General features: G+C 42.8%; 1 protein-coding gene across 2 annotated transcripts in view; it reads left to right on the top strand.

Moving 5' to 3' along the window:
• Positions 1-12620, top strand: part of DENND2A (DENN domain containing 2A) — a 98846-nt gene that overhangs the window by 35130 nt on the left and 51096 nt on the right. The gene's annotated exons all lie outside the window — the stretch shown is intronic.

Here is a 12620-nt window from a genome sequence, read left to right as displayed (position 1 = left end):
GTAACATCCCCCCTCAACCCATCTACACCCCATCCCAGGATCAGGTCTCCTCTCCTCCATCTACATGCACTCCCTTAAACTGGTCTTACCCACTCTCATGGTTTTAAATGTTAGTTACATGCTTATGGTTCCCAAATGTGTGTCTCCGGCCTTGACCCTCTCCTAGTTTTTGGTTTGTGTAGTCATCTCCTGCTTGGGTCTCCATTTGGTTATCTAATAGCTTGGACTTAATATGTCTAAACCTAAATTCTCAATCCGGGCCACTACTAAAACGATCTTCTCCCCAGATAGATGCTCTCTGATTAAATGGTATCACCCTTCGTTTTGCTTATGCCCCAAACCCTGGAAGTCATTTATGATTTCTCTTATTTTCACACACCGCCAATCTAATTCATCAAGTCCTTTGGTTCTAGTTTTAAGCGTTTTCTTAAACCTGACTACATCTCCTCCACCGCTACCATCTTAGTCATGTTGTATCTACCTGCCCCCTAACCCCAGTATTTTCCTTCCCAGCAGCCAGAGGAGTCAGAAATACAGATTCAATCATATCAGTTTCCTACTCAACATGGTCTGTCAGGAAGGAGTCTTTGGGTGCCACAAATGTAATTTCTTATGTTCTCTACTAGGGGAAAAAAGCTTGGCTATTCTAGAATTTCCAGAAATACACACATATGTATTATATCCTTTAAAAAAAATGAAATCATGCTGTATACCAACCATGTTTTACTTAAGATACCATTGAGATATTACCATGTTGCCACCTTTTTCTTTTCACCTTCCTTTTTTAACTGCCATCTTTACATCATGTGGCCAAACTGTATTTTAACCATTTCCCTGCTGATTTACACTTAGATTGTTTCCAGTTTACAAATAGTGCTGTGATGAGCAGAATATAGCATTAGAGAAGACTAATTAGCAGAATATAGCATTAGAGAAGAGCCAGAGAACTTACTAACTCTGTTACATCCTAGCTGTGTGACATTGGGCAAGCTACTGAATTTGTCTGAGCCTCATTTTACTTATCTATAAAATGGAGATAATTATAGTAACCATTTCATAGCTTTGTTGTGAAGATTGGACGAGTAAATATTTGTAAACATAAGTTAAAACAGAGTCTGGTATATAGTGAATGATTAATACATGTTAGCTGTTATTTTTTTCTGGCTGTATTCTGTTTAATTAATCAGGGTACGTATTTCTTTTCTAGGACCAAACAGTTGTAACTATTTTAACCTCTTAATCTGTTTTACTATCTAGTAGAGCCACCCCACTCCAGTACTCTTGCCTGGAAAATCCCATGGGCAGAGGAGCCTGGTAGGCTGCAGTCCATGGGGTCGCTAACAGTTGGACACGACTGAGCGACTTCATTTTCACTTTTCACTATCATGCATTGGAGAAGAAAATGGCAGCCCACTCCAGTGTTCTTGCCTAGAGAATCCCAGGGACGGGGGAGCCTGGTGGGCTGCCTTCTATGGGGTCGCACAGAGTCAGACACGACTGAAGCGACTTAGCAGCAGCAGCAGCAAAACTTAACAAAAATTTCTTATTGTTGCTAATAATTAATCAGTGGATTCTTTTGGACACTCTACATATTCTATCATGTAATATACACACAAATAATCATTTGCTCTCCTTTTTAATAATTACAAAGCTCTTATTTATTTCCTGATTATTCTCCTTTTTCAAAAATGTCTTGAATATTCTTGGATGTATTTTTCTAAGTATTCTATGCATCACTGTCAAATTTCACACACAGTAAATATGTCAGCTTTTAATTGGGATTCCATACATTTGCTCAGTTTATAGTACTTTATCTTTTTGTTGCCATTGTTAATGGAATCTTTTTTTCTCATTATATGGTCTTTGTATTTAAGAAAACTATTTTTATATTTTACTCATTTGAAAGAGCCCTTGAAGAAATTTCTTACTGTTTCTAATTATCAGTTGATTCTCTTGGACTTTCCATGTATGTAATAATATTGTTTGCAAAGAATTATCATTTTAAGTTTTTTTTCTTTTTGATTTATATCTCCAAATTCTCTCTCCTACTAGACTGCACTGATACTTTTATAACAGTGTGAAATAATAGTGCTGTGATAGCACTGGGCAGCCTTGTCCCGCCCTGACTTTAATGATAATGCTTCTGGTGGTCTACTTTCAAACACCCCCGTTGGAGTCGCATTTTCATTCTGTCAAGGTAGTGTTCACTGGTGCCCCCACCCCCTTTTTTTTTTTAACTAAGAGTTTTAAAAATTAGGACTGGGTTTGTCAAATTATTTTTCAGAAACTTCATATGATCATATGGTTCTTCTTCTTTGACCTATTAATGTTAATATTCTATTTAAGATTTTTGTATAAGTATTCTGTAAATGGGACTACTAGTCTATACTTGGATTTTATTGTACTAACTTTACCAGCTTTGGTATTAGTGTCTTGTGATATCTATAAAAGCATTTGAGGGCTTCCCAGGTGACTCAGTGGTAAAGAATCCGCCTGCCAATGCAGGAGACATAAGAGACATGGATTTCATACCTGGGTCGGGAAGATCCCCTGAAGGAGGGCATGGCAACCCATTCCAGTATTCTTGCCTGGAGAATCCCATGGACAGAGGAGCCTGGCGGGCTACAGTCCACGGGGTCACAAAGAGTTGGACATGACTGACCATCCAGGAGGAGAAGAATTTATAGGCTTCCTTCTTTATGTAATGAGAAAGTTTGAATCCATCTCTAATTCTAAATTCTTTCCCAAACCAGCACCAACCTGAGAGCCCTGGGTGCTCTCGTGACTTTTCTGCTTCTGTCCCCCGTGCTTCTCCGGAGAAGCCCTTCTGTGCCCTTTATGGGCTATTCCTCCAAAGAGGGCCTCTTTCCCAGAAGCAGGTTTGCTCTGGGAAATTGGAGTCTTCGAACTGTGTCATCTGTGGGCAGACAGATCAACCTGGTGAACAGTTATTCCTATTATCTTTTCTCTCTTAGCTACCATCTGCTCTTTTCAGTCCTCTAGCATTTTCTCTAAAACCAGCTAAAGTTACTTTGTTTCAGTCCAAAGATGAAATTTTTTTTGGCCAATTTGGATATGGTTGCATCAGCTGTGTTTAAAGAACTTTTGGCTTTGGAGTTCTCCTTTTGTTTGAAATTGTACAATGGAGGTGATGAGGGCAAGATGTTCACTTTCTACTCTTGAAAAACAAAATATGCTCTTTATTGTGGTCCTGTCACTTAAAAAAAAAAAGAAAGAAAAGGCTTAACTCTGAATTTGGCAGACTTACTGTCCTCTCTGAGGCAGGAAAGCCAAGCCAAGTTGAAGAAAGAAATGATTAAGGATTTTGAGGTTATGAGGGTTTAGAATTACACGGCCAGGCTGAGCACTGCCGAGAATGTATCCAGCTTATTTTCATATGCCAATTAGTCCACCTCAGCAAGAGCCAAACCAATGGATTCCGATTCTGGGTTTGAGAAAATGTCTTTTTCTTTTTCTTCTCTTTCTCTCTTCCTATTTTTCCCTGCTGTTTTTTCCCATCTTTTCTCTCCTTTCCCTCCTTCCCCTTCTTCTCTCTTCTTTCTTCATTTCTCTAAAGCCCCAGGAAATTAAATGCAAGGACTTACGCCTTCAATCCTAAAATGGAACAGGAGAAACCCTCACATGTCAGGAAATTCCAAAGATAAGGTTCCTACAGCAGCATTAACTTGGTTATGTATGTTTTATGGCATACATTTAATAACTTTGGCAGGAATGCCTTGAGGCTGACATTTAACAAGAAAAGTTATTATTTTTTAAGTGTAAGCAGCATCCCGAATTCACATGTGTCTGTATCCCCAAAGTGTTTTAATTTGAATTCAGATTTTTTTTTTAATTTTAGTTTAATTTGATCACATGACAGAGTTTTTGGATCTTTTTGAAACTGAATAGCCATGATGACCAAAATTTCAACTTTTCAACCGATTATCTTGGCATCACATAGATCCAGCCTTTCCTTGGGGCTTTAGTGTAAGACTTTGAGAACTTTTTGAGGACATGAAACCTCGGTCATTAAATGGCTCCCAAATCATATGGTACTGTTATCGATTCTATAATTTCCATCTTCTCTAGGACTGATGGGGACCCCCTCAGCAGTCCAGCTGGGCAGCCACCCTCCGCTACCATGCGTTTAGTCTCGCATGTACCAGCCACGTTGTGGTCTGTCCCTGTCATTATGAGTCTATCTCGGCCACCACGGCATCCATGAGGCAACTCTCCCATGCCTAAAAACAATATTTAAAAATCTTCAAAGGGGCAAATTTTTTGATTCATTTAAAATCTAGAACAAAAGTTACTCTGAAAGCATCTGAGAAGCTTGACTTTGCAAATTCATTTAAAAATTTCAATAGCAGTTGCATTAGAAGACAACAAGATGAGAGCAGAGAGAGTGGTCATTATTCTTCATTAGAACAGTAATTGTCATGTTTTATTTCTCATGAGAAGGTGGAAATGATGGATATTAGGCACAATGGTGGCTAAGGATAGTTTTTCTCTTTTTTTTTTAATGATTCAAGATAGTTTTATTACATCAAGCTACAGATTTCCAATCAAGCAGATATTGAAAATATATCATTTAGTGTTTCTCATCTGACTAGTCCCATCTCTTTAGCTATATCTTTTTAAAAGTGTCATATTTTTTTTTTCTGTAAGCTTGAAATACTTTTAACATATTTTTGCAGAAAATAGCATACAATTTGTGTTAATCTTTCAAAGGTAGACTTTTGCATTTTTATAAAAAGCAAGAGACATAGAAGGTCTGTAATTTGAGCAAAGTTATATATAAAATTGATAACAAAGCTAAAATGAAAAGTAGTTCTCTTTGAAACTCCACTATTTGTTACGTATCAAAGTGAGGACAATGAATCAACCTTTTCGCTTCAGGAAGAAAGCTACAGTCCTGCTTGCTCCATAGTCTGCAAGATAGTTTTTGCTTCTTTGTGAAGAGTTTAGGCATTCCATGATGACTGAGAACATTCTAAGAAAACATTCTTCTATGAAATAGTTACATTTTTCTCTTTGACCCAGCTTCAATGTTACTTTGAAATTAATAACCATCTCTTTCAAAGAAAGGATCTCTGAAGAGCTTTTCTAGGTAATTTTGAGGACCATCATAAACTGAGCTAGCTGTGTTTTCCCCTTTCCTATTTTAGGGGGATATACTGAACGTGCGTCAAAATGTGCAGGGTAATTCAGTTCGTACTCTCTTTTACAGTGCTTCCTTCTAGGCTTCATTATCCTTAGTATGTCATATATTAGCTTTGAGTTTGACAAAGATGTCGAAATAGATCATCTTTGTTCATAAACTTTTTATTTTCCAAAATCCTCCCCATCCTAAAAGTATTAGGAGAATCTTCTAATATAGTGCACCCATTGAGGATGCCTGTATCTGAATATCATTTTTTTGGTCAATATCCTTAAAGCAATATGAATTTGTGCTGAACAATTCAATGCCTAATAAGGGCCTGGAGTGAAAGATGATTTTTTTTTAACTCCAAAGAGGAGTAAAATTAGCTTGATATTTTATTTATTGGTTTGAAAATCCTTTGAAGAGGTGATAAGGAGACAGAACTGGTGCCCAGACTAACTTTGACAATGTCATTCAGCTTGTTCATTTTAGATCAACTACCAATATCCAAGTCTTGTTCTTACAACACTATTAAAATCTTCTCCAGACTTTAGCTGTTTGTGACACCAATGATTGCTTCCAGTTTTTTTTAGGTGAACAGTTTTAATGGTTGCATATCAAAGGCAGATTGTTTCTCCTATAGCCACAGTAAGGTTGCATGTGTGTGTATGTATGCTCAGTTCTGTCTGACTCTTTGTGACTCCATGAACTGCAGCCCGTGAGGCTCCTCTGCCCATGGTATTTCCGAGGCAAGAATACTGGAGTGGGTTGCCATTTCCTTCTCCATGGATAGTTTTTCTTCTTACATTTCTATTTTGGATCCAGGATAGAGATAAGCGGAAACCCAACGTGTGTAGTCATAACCCGGGGTGGAGGAGATACCCAGTAACAGAGTGACAGCTTAGAGCTGAAATAAGCGTTCTCTTGCTTAGCCCCCTACTCAGGGGTGAGACAGGCTGGGACCTGGGACCCTTTGTTACAGTGCTGCAATGCTTGCTTCTCAAGCAACAAAATACAAAGAAACTATAGGGGACTAAAAATAACTGTGTGCATGCACTGTTGGGGCAAATTCTGAACAAAAGATCCAAAGAGACCAAAAAATGCAACTGCCACTTCTGAATAACTGGGAGCAAAAGCAAGGTACTGTGCATATGTTCAGTGCACAACATCACCTAAGGAGTGGGCAAACACCTAAGTCACCCCTCTGGCCCAACCCCTAGAAACACCCCTACCTTCACATCATATAAGGAACCAGCTCACCTCCACTCCTCCCCCAGTGAGTGAGCAAGCAAGGGAACCTGCTGTTTGTTCTCGCTCTGGCTGCTGCAGCAGGAGCCCCATAGAGTGTTGCCTGAATTGCTTGTCTGGTCCCTGATCAATTTCTGTTGGTGAAGGAGGTCAAGAACCCTGGTCGGTAACAGTGGTATGATTGCCCTTCTCAAGAAGAGCTGCTCCTGGTCACCAGACATGGAGGGAAAGTGAAGTCGCTCTGTCGTGTCCACCTCTTTGCGACCCCATGGACTGTAGCCTACCAGGCTCCTCTATCCATGGGATTTTCCAGGCAAGAGTACTGGAGTGGGCTGCCATTTCCTTCTCCGGGGGATCTTCTCGACCCAGGGATTGAAGCCGGGTCTCCAGCATTGCAGGCAGACGCTTTACCGTCTGAGCCCCCAGGGATACCACTGGCATGGAGGGAAGCAGGGTCTATGGCAGCTGGGGGCGGGGGGCGAGGGATTCAGAACACGGCATCCCTGGTTTCAAGCTCATGTTTTAAGTGGGTGCTTGGTCTCAGGCCATCCAAGCAAATGTAAATACAGCCAAAAATAATTCTGGGGGCGAAATGTGTTCAAAAAATTGACAAAAAATCAGCTCTCAGAATACAGATAAAATTTTTTTACCCCCAAATAGGGATGAATTGTAAGCAGTAAAGGTGGCCATTAAAACCAGCTTTTAAAATATTTGTTCACTTATTCAGTCAACGAATATTTGCTAGGTACCTATGTAGTATTAGGGCTGGTGGCTCAGATGGTAAAGCATCTGCTTACAATGCAGGAGACCCGGGTGTGAACCCTGAGTTGGGAAGATCCCCTGGAGAAGGAAATGGCAACCCACTCCAGTATTCTTGCCTGGAAAATTCCATGGACGGAGGAGCCTGGAAGGCTACAGCCCATGGGGTCGCAAAGAGTCTGACACGACTGAGACTTCACTTCTTTCTTTCTTCTTTCTGTGCAGTATTAGGTTATAGCAAGGAACACGGTAGACTGAGACCCTGCCCTCATGAAACTTACAAGCTAGTAATAGAACTACACACCTAGTTGTGTTATTCACCACTCTCAGTGGTGCTAGGGGTGATTAGCCTGTCATGGAAACAGGGCCGACTCGGGTACAAGGGCCTCAGGTCCCCAGGCAAGGGGGTGGGCTGGAAGATGCGGGATGCATTTTGAGTGAACAAACAAGCAAAGACCCTGGGGCAAGAAGGACTTGAGCCCACTGGAGGACAGAACATGAAAAGCAAGGGTTGGGCCAGAGGGATAGGAAGGGTGTGAGCTGAGGCCCAGGGGCCTCTGGAGTCAGCTCTGAAAAAGCACTGTAGCCCAGGCAACCGTTGGGCCTGTTACTAAAGAGGAACAGGAAGCAGTTGTTTTTTAAGAAGGCGGGGGAGACAGTCTGATTTGTGTTTTTTAAGAGCTTGCCCCTCCATTCCGCAGCAGCGTGGATACTGGCAGGGGCACCAGGGGACAGGGTGGGTAGTTGTTGGGGGGTGGGAGGAAGATCACACACCTGGGGTCACCCTGCAGTCTAACTGCAGAGGGGGCTGAAAGATGCCGGTGGATCCCAGGGATACCGTGTAGGTAGAACTCTGGTTAATTGGCTCGATGTGGGCAGTGATGGAGAAGAACCTGCACAGGACTTCCAGGTTTAAGGCATAAACACTTGGATGGCTGGTGACAGCCTTTGCAGTTCACTTTGAGCTTCCCCTGCATCGTCTGTTTACTTGTTTATTTTACTTCTGGCTGCACTGGGTTTTCACAGCTGTGCAGGCTTTCTTCTAGTAGCAGTGCGCAGGCTCCTCTTTGAGTGGTTTCTCTTGTTGCGGAGCACTGGTTCCAGAGCGCAAGCTCAGTGGTTGTGGCTCCCGGGCTCTGGAGCACGGGCTTAGCTGCCCCGAGGCATGCGGAATCTTCCTGAACCAGGAAGCAGACGCATGTTCCCTGCCTTGGCAGGCAGATTCTTAACCACTGAACTGTCAGGGAAGTACCCACACGTCATATAAATGGAGACATGGGATGAGCTCTTATGTTAGTATTTCATTTACAAAAATATGAAAAAAATCACAAAGGTTGTTCAAAATGCTACTTGAAATTGCAGGGGGTTAGGATTTTTTTTTTTTTGCCACACTACATGGCATGTAGGATCTTAGTTACCCAACCAGGCATCGAACCCATGTCCCCCACAGTGGAAGTGTGAAGTCCTAACCATTGGACCACCAGGGAAGTCCCAGGGACTTCTTACCTTTGCATCACCAGCTGTGAGTTCAATTCCACTCTTTAAGAAGGTGCTTATGAAACATGCAACTGAATGTGGAACAAACATGGAAGTGTTTAAAGGCGAAAGAAGCCAATCTAGATGTGGTTATCATTAGCCTTTCAAATTTTCCTTTCAAAGTTAATACGTAAATAAAGGTATTAAAACCTTTTTCTGAGTTAAAAAATATTTTCATAGAAAAGACTCAACTAAGTTATAGGATGATTAGTTTAATCAATGAGCCTCAGAACAACAGGACTGCAGTCCCAAGGGGCATTTCCGCAGATGATAGAAATGGTGCTGAGGAGGAACCAACCGCCTAATAAAGCTTTTATGTCGGTGAAAATATGTTACCAACACAGGACAGTGAGAGATCGAACTCTATGCTTGGAATTTTCTTTTCCTACTGCCTCTGGAAGCTGGGCATATAAAGATTTCTGGTTTCTTCTTGATCATGTATGGACAGTAGCTTCATGTTGCTTTAAAGTTTGTCTTTCAGGCTTCCTGTATAAGAATTAGCCACCTGAAAAGCAGCATTTTAATACAGAAATGGAAATTCTTTTTGAGAAGTCCTGTGATGAATTCTTTTGCATAGTAGAGTTTTGCACTATGATTAATCGTCCTCTAGTCAGCTTTTTTTTTTTAATGGAAGTTGGTAACATTTTAAAAGTGGCCTTTTCTAATACTATTTAGACTGGTATTACCTTTTATGTGTTGGTAATCAAATGCAAAATACAGCTGATACCTTGTATTATCATCTTATTCTTGAAAATACGGAAAGATCATAAATAACGTTCAAATTACAGCTTGAAATCCCAGAGTGTCTGACAGCAGCTACTTGGATTACAGGCTAATCCTATCCTAACAAACCCCAACAGATGATCCAGATCCTTGGTCACATATGCTCGAAGTAAGGGAGCCGTCCGCTGGGACTTGGAGAGCCTTTAGCATACAGACATCTTTATTGTTAGGGCATTTTTTATTAAAACATTTAAACTACTCGGATATTATTTCATAAATGCGTACATGCTCAGTCACTCATTCATGTCCAACTCTTTGCAACTCCATGGACTTGTAGCCCGCCAGACTCTTCTGTCAGTGGGGTTCTCCTAGGCAAGAATACTGGAGTGAGTTGCCATGCCCTCCTCCAGGGAATCTTCCTGACCCAGGAATCAAACCAGCATCTCTTGTGTCTCCTGCATTGGCAGGTGGATTCTTGACCACTATGCCACCTGGGAAGCCCCCTATTTCATAAATACTTTATAATAATTTTATTTTAAGATTTGACCTATACAAACATTGCTTCATTGATACCTCAAATGAGATGCGAGGTGTTTAACAGCAGACAATTATAGAGCTCTCTGCAGGGCAAGGTCCAGCTGCAGCCCCTTTCTGCAATCAAAGAAAAGACCTAGCTTAGCCAGGGTCATGTTGGAATCCCAGGCAGTCAAGGCTTTACCTGTGGGCAGTGGCCATCACCCTGTCTCTCTGCTGCTGGGAGTAGAGCTTCCTGCCTCTGTGGCAGAAACTGCTCGGCTCCCAGTGAAGTGACCCCTACCTGTCCCTTCTTTTCCCTGTGAGGGTTCATAGCATCTCTTCATCATATAGTTTAGTTGCATTATGGAAAATAGAGGGAGATAGAGGGCTTACCTGGGCAATGCTCAGTAATGCGTAGTATTGTTTTATACAGGTATTAATTTGGAAATTCCCTGGTGGTCCAGTGCTTAGGACTCGGAGCTCTCCCTGCCTAGGGCCCAGGTTTAGTCCCTGGTTGGGGAACTATGATCCCACAAGTCGTGAGGCCAATAAATAAACAAAAATTTTTAAAATTAGTTCAGATTCCTAACAAAAACCTTTGGAAACTCCACCTGTTTTAATTTGGGGCCGGTGACTGCAGCTCTCCTCCTGCCTTGCCTTAATTGCATACTCTGCTTGATGCCTGTCAGTTTAAGAGCACCAGCCTCCGACCAGATTTCCTGGGCTCTCCTGCTGTAACTGGGAGCAAGTTACCTTAGGTCTCCAGACCTGTTTTCTCACTCACAACGTGTGTGTAGTAACAGTAATCCGTCACACAGTTGTTGTAAAGTTTGTGCTGATCCAAGAGAGGCACTCGGTCAGCTCTCAGTGAGTATTGAGTGAATGATTCTGAACAGTGTGCCTTTTCCCTACCATGTAGTGTGCATGCTGAGGGCTCTAGCTGGTATAAAATTTAGTCTGCCCAGCAGGGGAGACCCAGGAGTTCTGGCCCCTCTTGGCCAGTTACTTGACTCTGCTCTGGGCCACACCTCCAGCCCCAGTCCACCTGCTGGCTATTGCCAGCCTGGGCTAACAGCACCTGGACTAGGAAGTGTTCAGGGTGGGTTCACAGCACAGCCCATTCCCATCTTAGAGAAACAGCTCAGACCTGCTTCCCCTCCCCCAGCCCCTTCTAGTAGAGCTCTGAAGCTCAGTCCTTCCTCTCCTCGTTGGACACCGCAAGGGGAAAAAGAAGGTGCTCATGGGTCGGTATCCCCTCCTTTGGGGCATGACCTTCTGTTCCTAAGACCCAGAACCCCAGGTGACAGTTTGAGCCTCCTGGCCTGACTTAGGCCATAGAGATCCAGCCTAGAAGCCTGTCTTTGTACTCCTAAGTGCCGAGTTCAAGTATTAAGGAATGAGGGTGGGGTGGAGATAAGGGACGATGAATTCAGATGTACAGATATTAAAAGTATAGGGCCTAGGCAACTCCCTGGTTATCCAGTGGTTAGGAATCTGCACTTTCACTGCTGTGGCCTGGGTTCAATCCCTGGTCAGGGAGCTCAGATCCTGCAAGCTGCACAGCCAATCAGTCAATCAATAGTATAGATCCTAAGGAGGAGAAGCCTTGGGAAACTCCTACACCCAGAAAGAGGAAGAGGAAGAGGGCTGCCAGTGCAGGCCGGGAAGAGTGGTCTGACAGGGCGTGTGGAGTTAGGGCCGCCTTGCATCCACTCCTCAGACCCTCCAGAGGTGTGCCCCATCCTTTGCTGAACAACGCGAACAACACTTTTGTAAAATATAGTAAAAAAGGATTACAAGAGGTATGAAATGAAAAAAACTCATCAGTATACAAACCTCAGTTTTTGTCTTTTTTTTTTTTTTTTTGGTAAGTCCATTCTGTCAGATTGCTTGAAAAGTTTGCAAACACTTACTGTCAATTTCTGTACTTACCTCAGCACGGACTGGTAAGAGCTGGCACCCCAGCCCTGACCCTTGGGTCACACTTTGAGCACTGCTGCCTTTCACTGTGGAAACCAGGTGGTGTCATGCAATGAAAGGAGCAGAGTGGTTAGGTTTCACCAGAAACTCCCTAGTGACCTTTAGGAGGAATTTCAGAAAAAGGATGCACACGGACAGGTTGAGAGAGTAAAGGAAAGAAAAACCAGTGAGCTATGGTAAACTAAGAGAATAACCTCTGCTCCTCCTCTCCCCCCAGTTAAAAGTGTTGGCAAGGAAGGAAGGCGAGAAACAGCAGAACTGCAAGGGCCTTGCTTCAAAGGAAGCGTTTTTAAGATAGAGGAACCCCATGCATGTTTGGGCTTCCCAGGTGGCACAGTGGTAAAGAATCCACAGACTCGGGTTCAATCCCTGGGTCGGGAAGATCCCCTGGAAAAGGAAATGGCAACCCACTCCAGTATTCTTGCCTGGAAAGTTCCAATGAAAGAAGAACCTGGCAGGCTGCAGTCCATGGGATCGCAAAGAGTCAGACACAACTGAGCGACTGAGTGTCGCGTGCATGTTTAAAGAAAGAGAAAGAAGCTAGTGGAAAAGGAAACATTTTAAATGCAAGAAATCCCCAAAGCTTGGCAAGTAGGCAGATAGCCTCTGCCTGGTTCTGCCCTTCTGTTGCACATCACTCTCAAGCCTGTTCCTGCAGTCCAGCGAGCTGTCTGTCTGTCTGTCTGCTGTTCCCTGAAATGCACCGAGGTCTCTG

The sequence above is a fragment of the Dama dama genome, chromosome 18 (assembly GCF_033118175.1).
Source record: "Dama dama isolate Ldn47 chromosome 18, ASM3311817v1, whole genome shotgun sequence".
NCBI classification, from domain to species: Eukaryota; Metazoa; Chordata; class Mammalia; order Artiodactyla; family Cervidae; genus Dama; species Dama dama.
The sequence above is the reverse complement of the archived record's forward strand: the minus strand, read 5'-3'. Positions and strand labels throughout refer to the sequence as shown.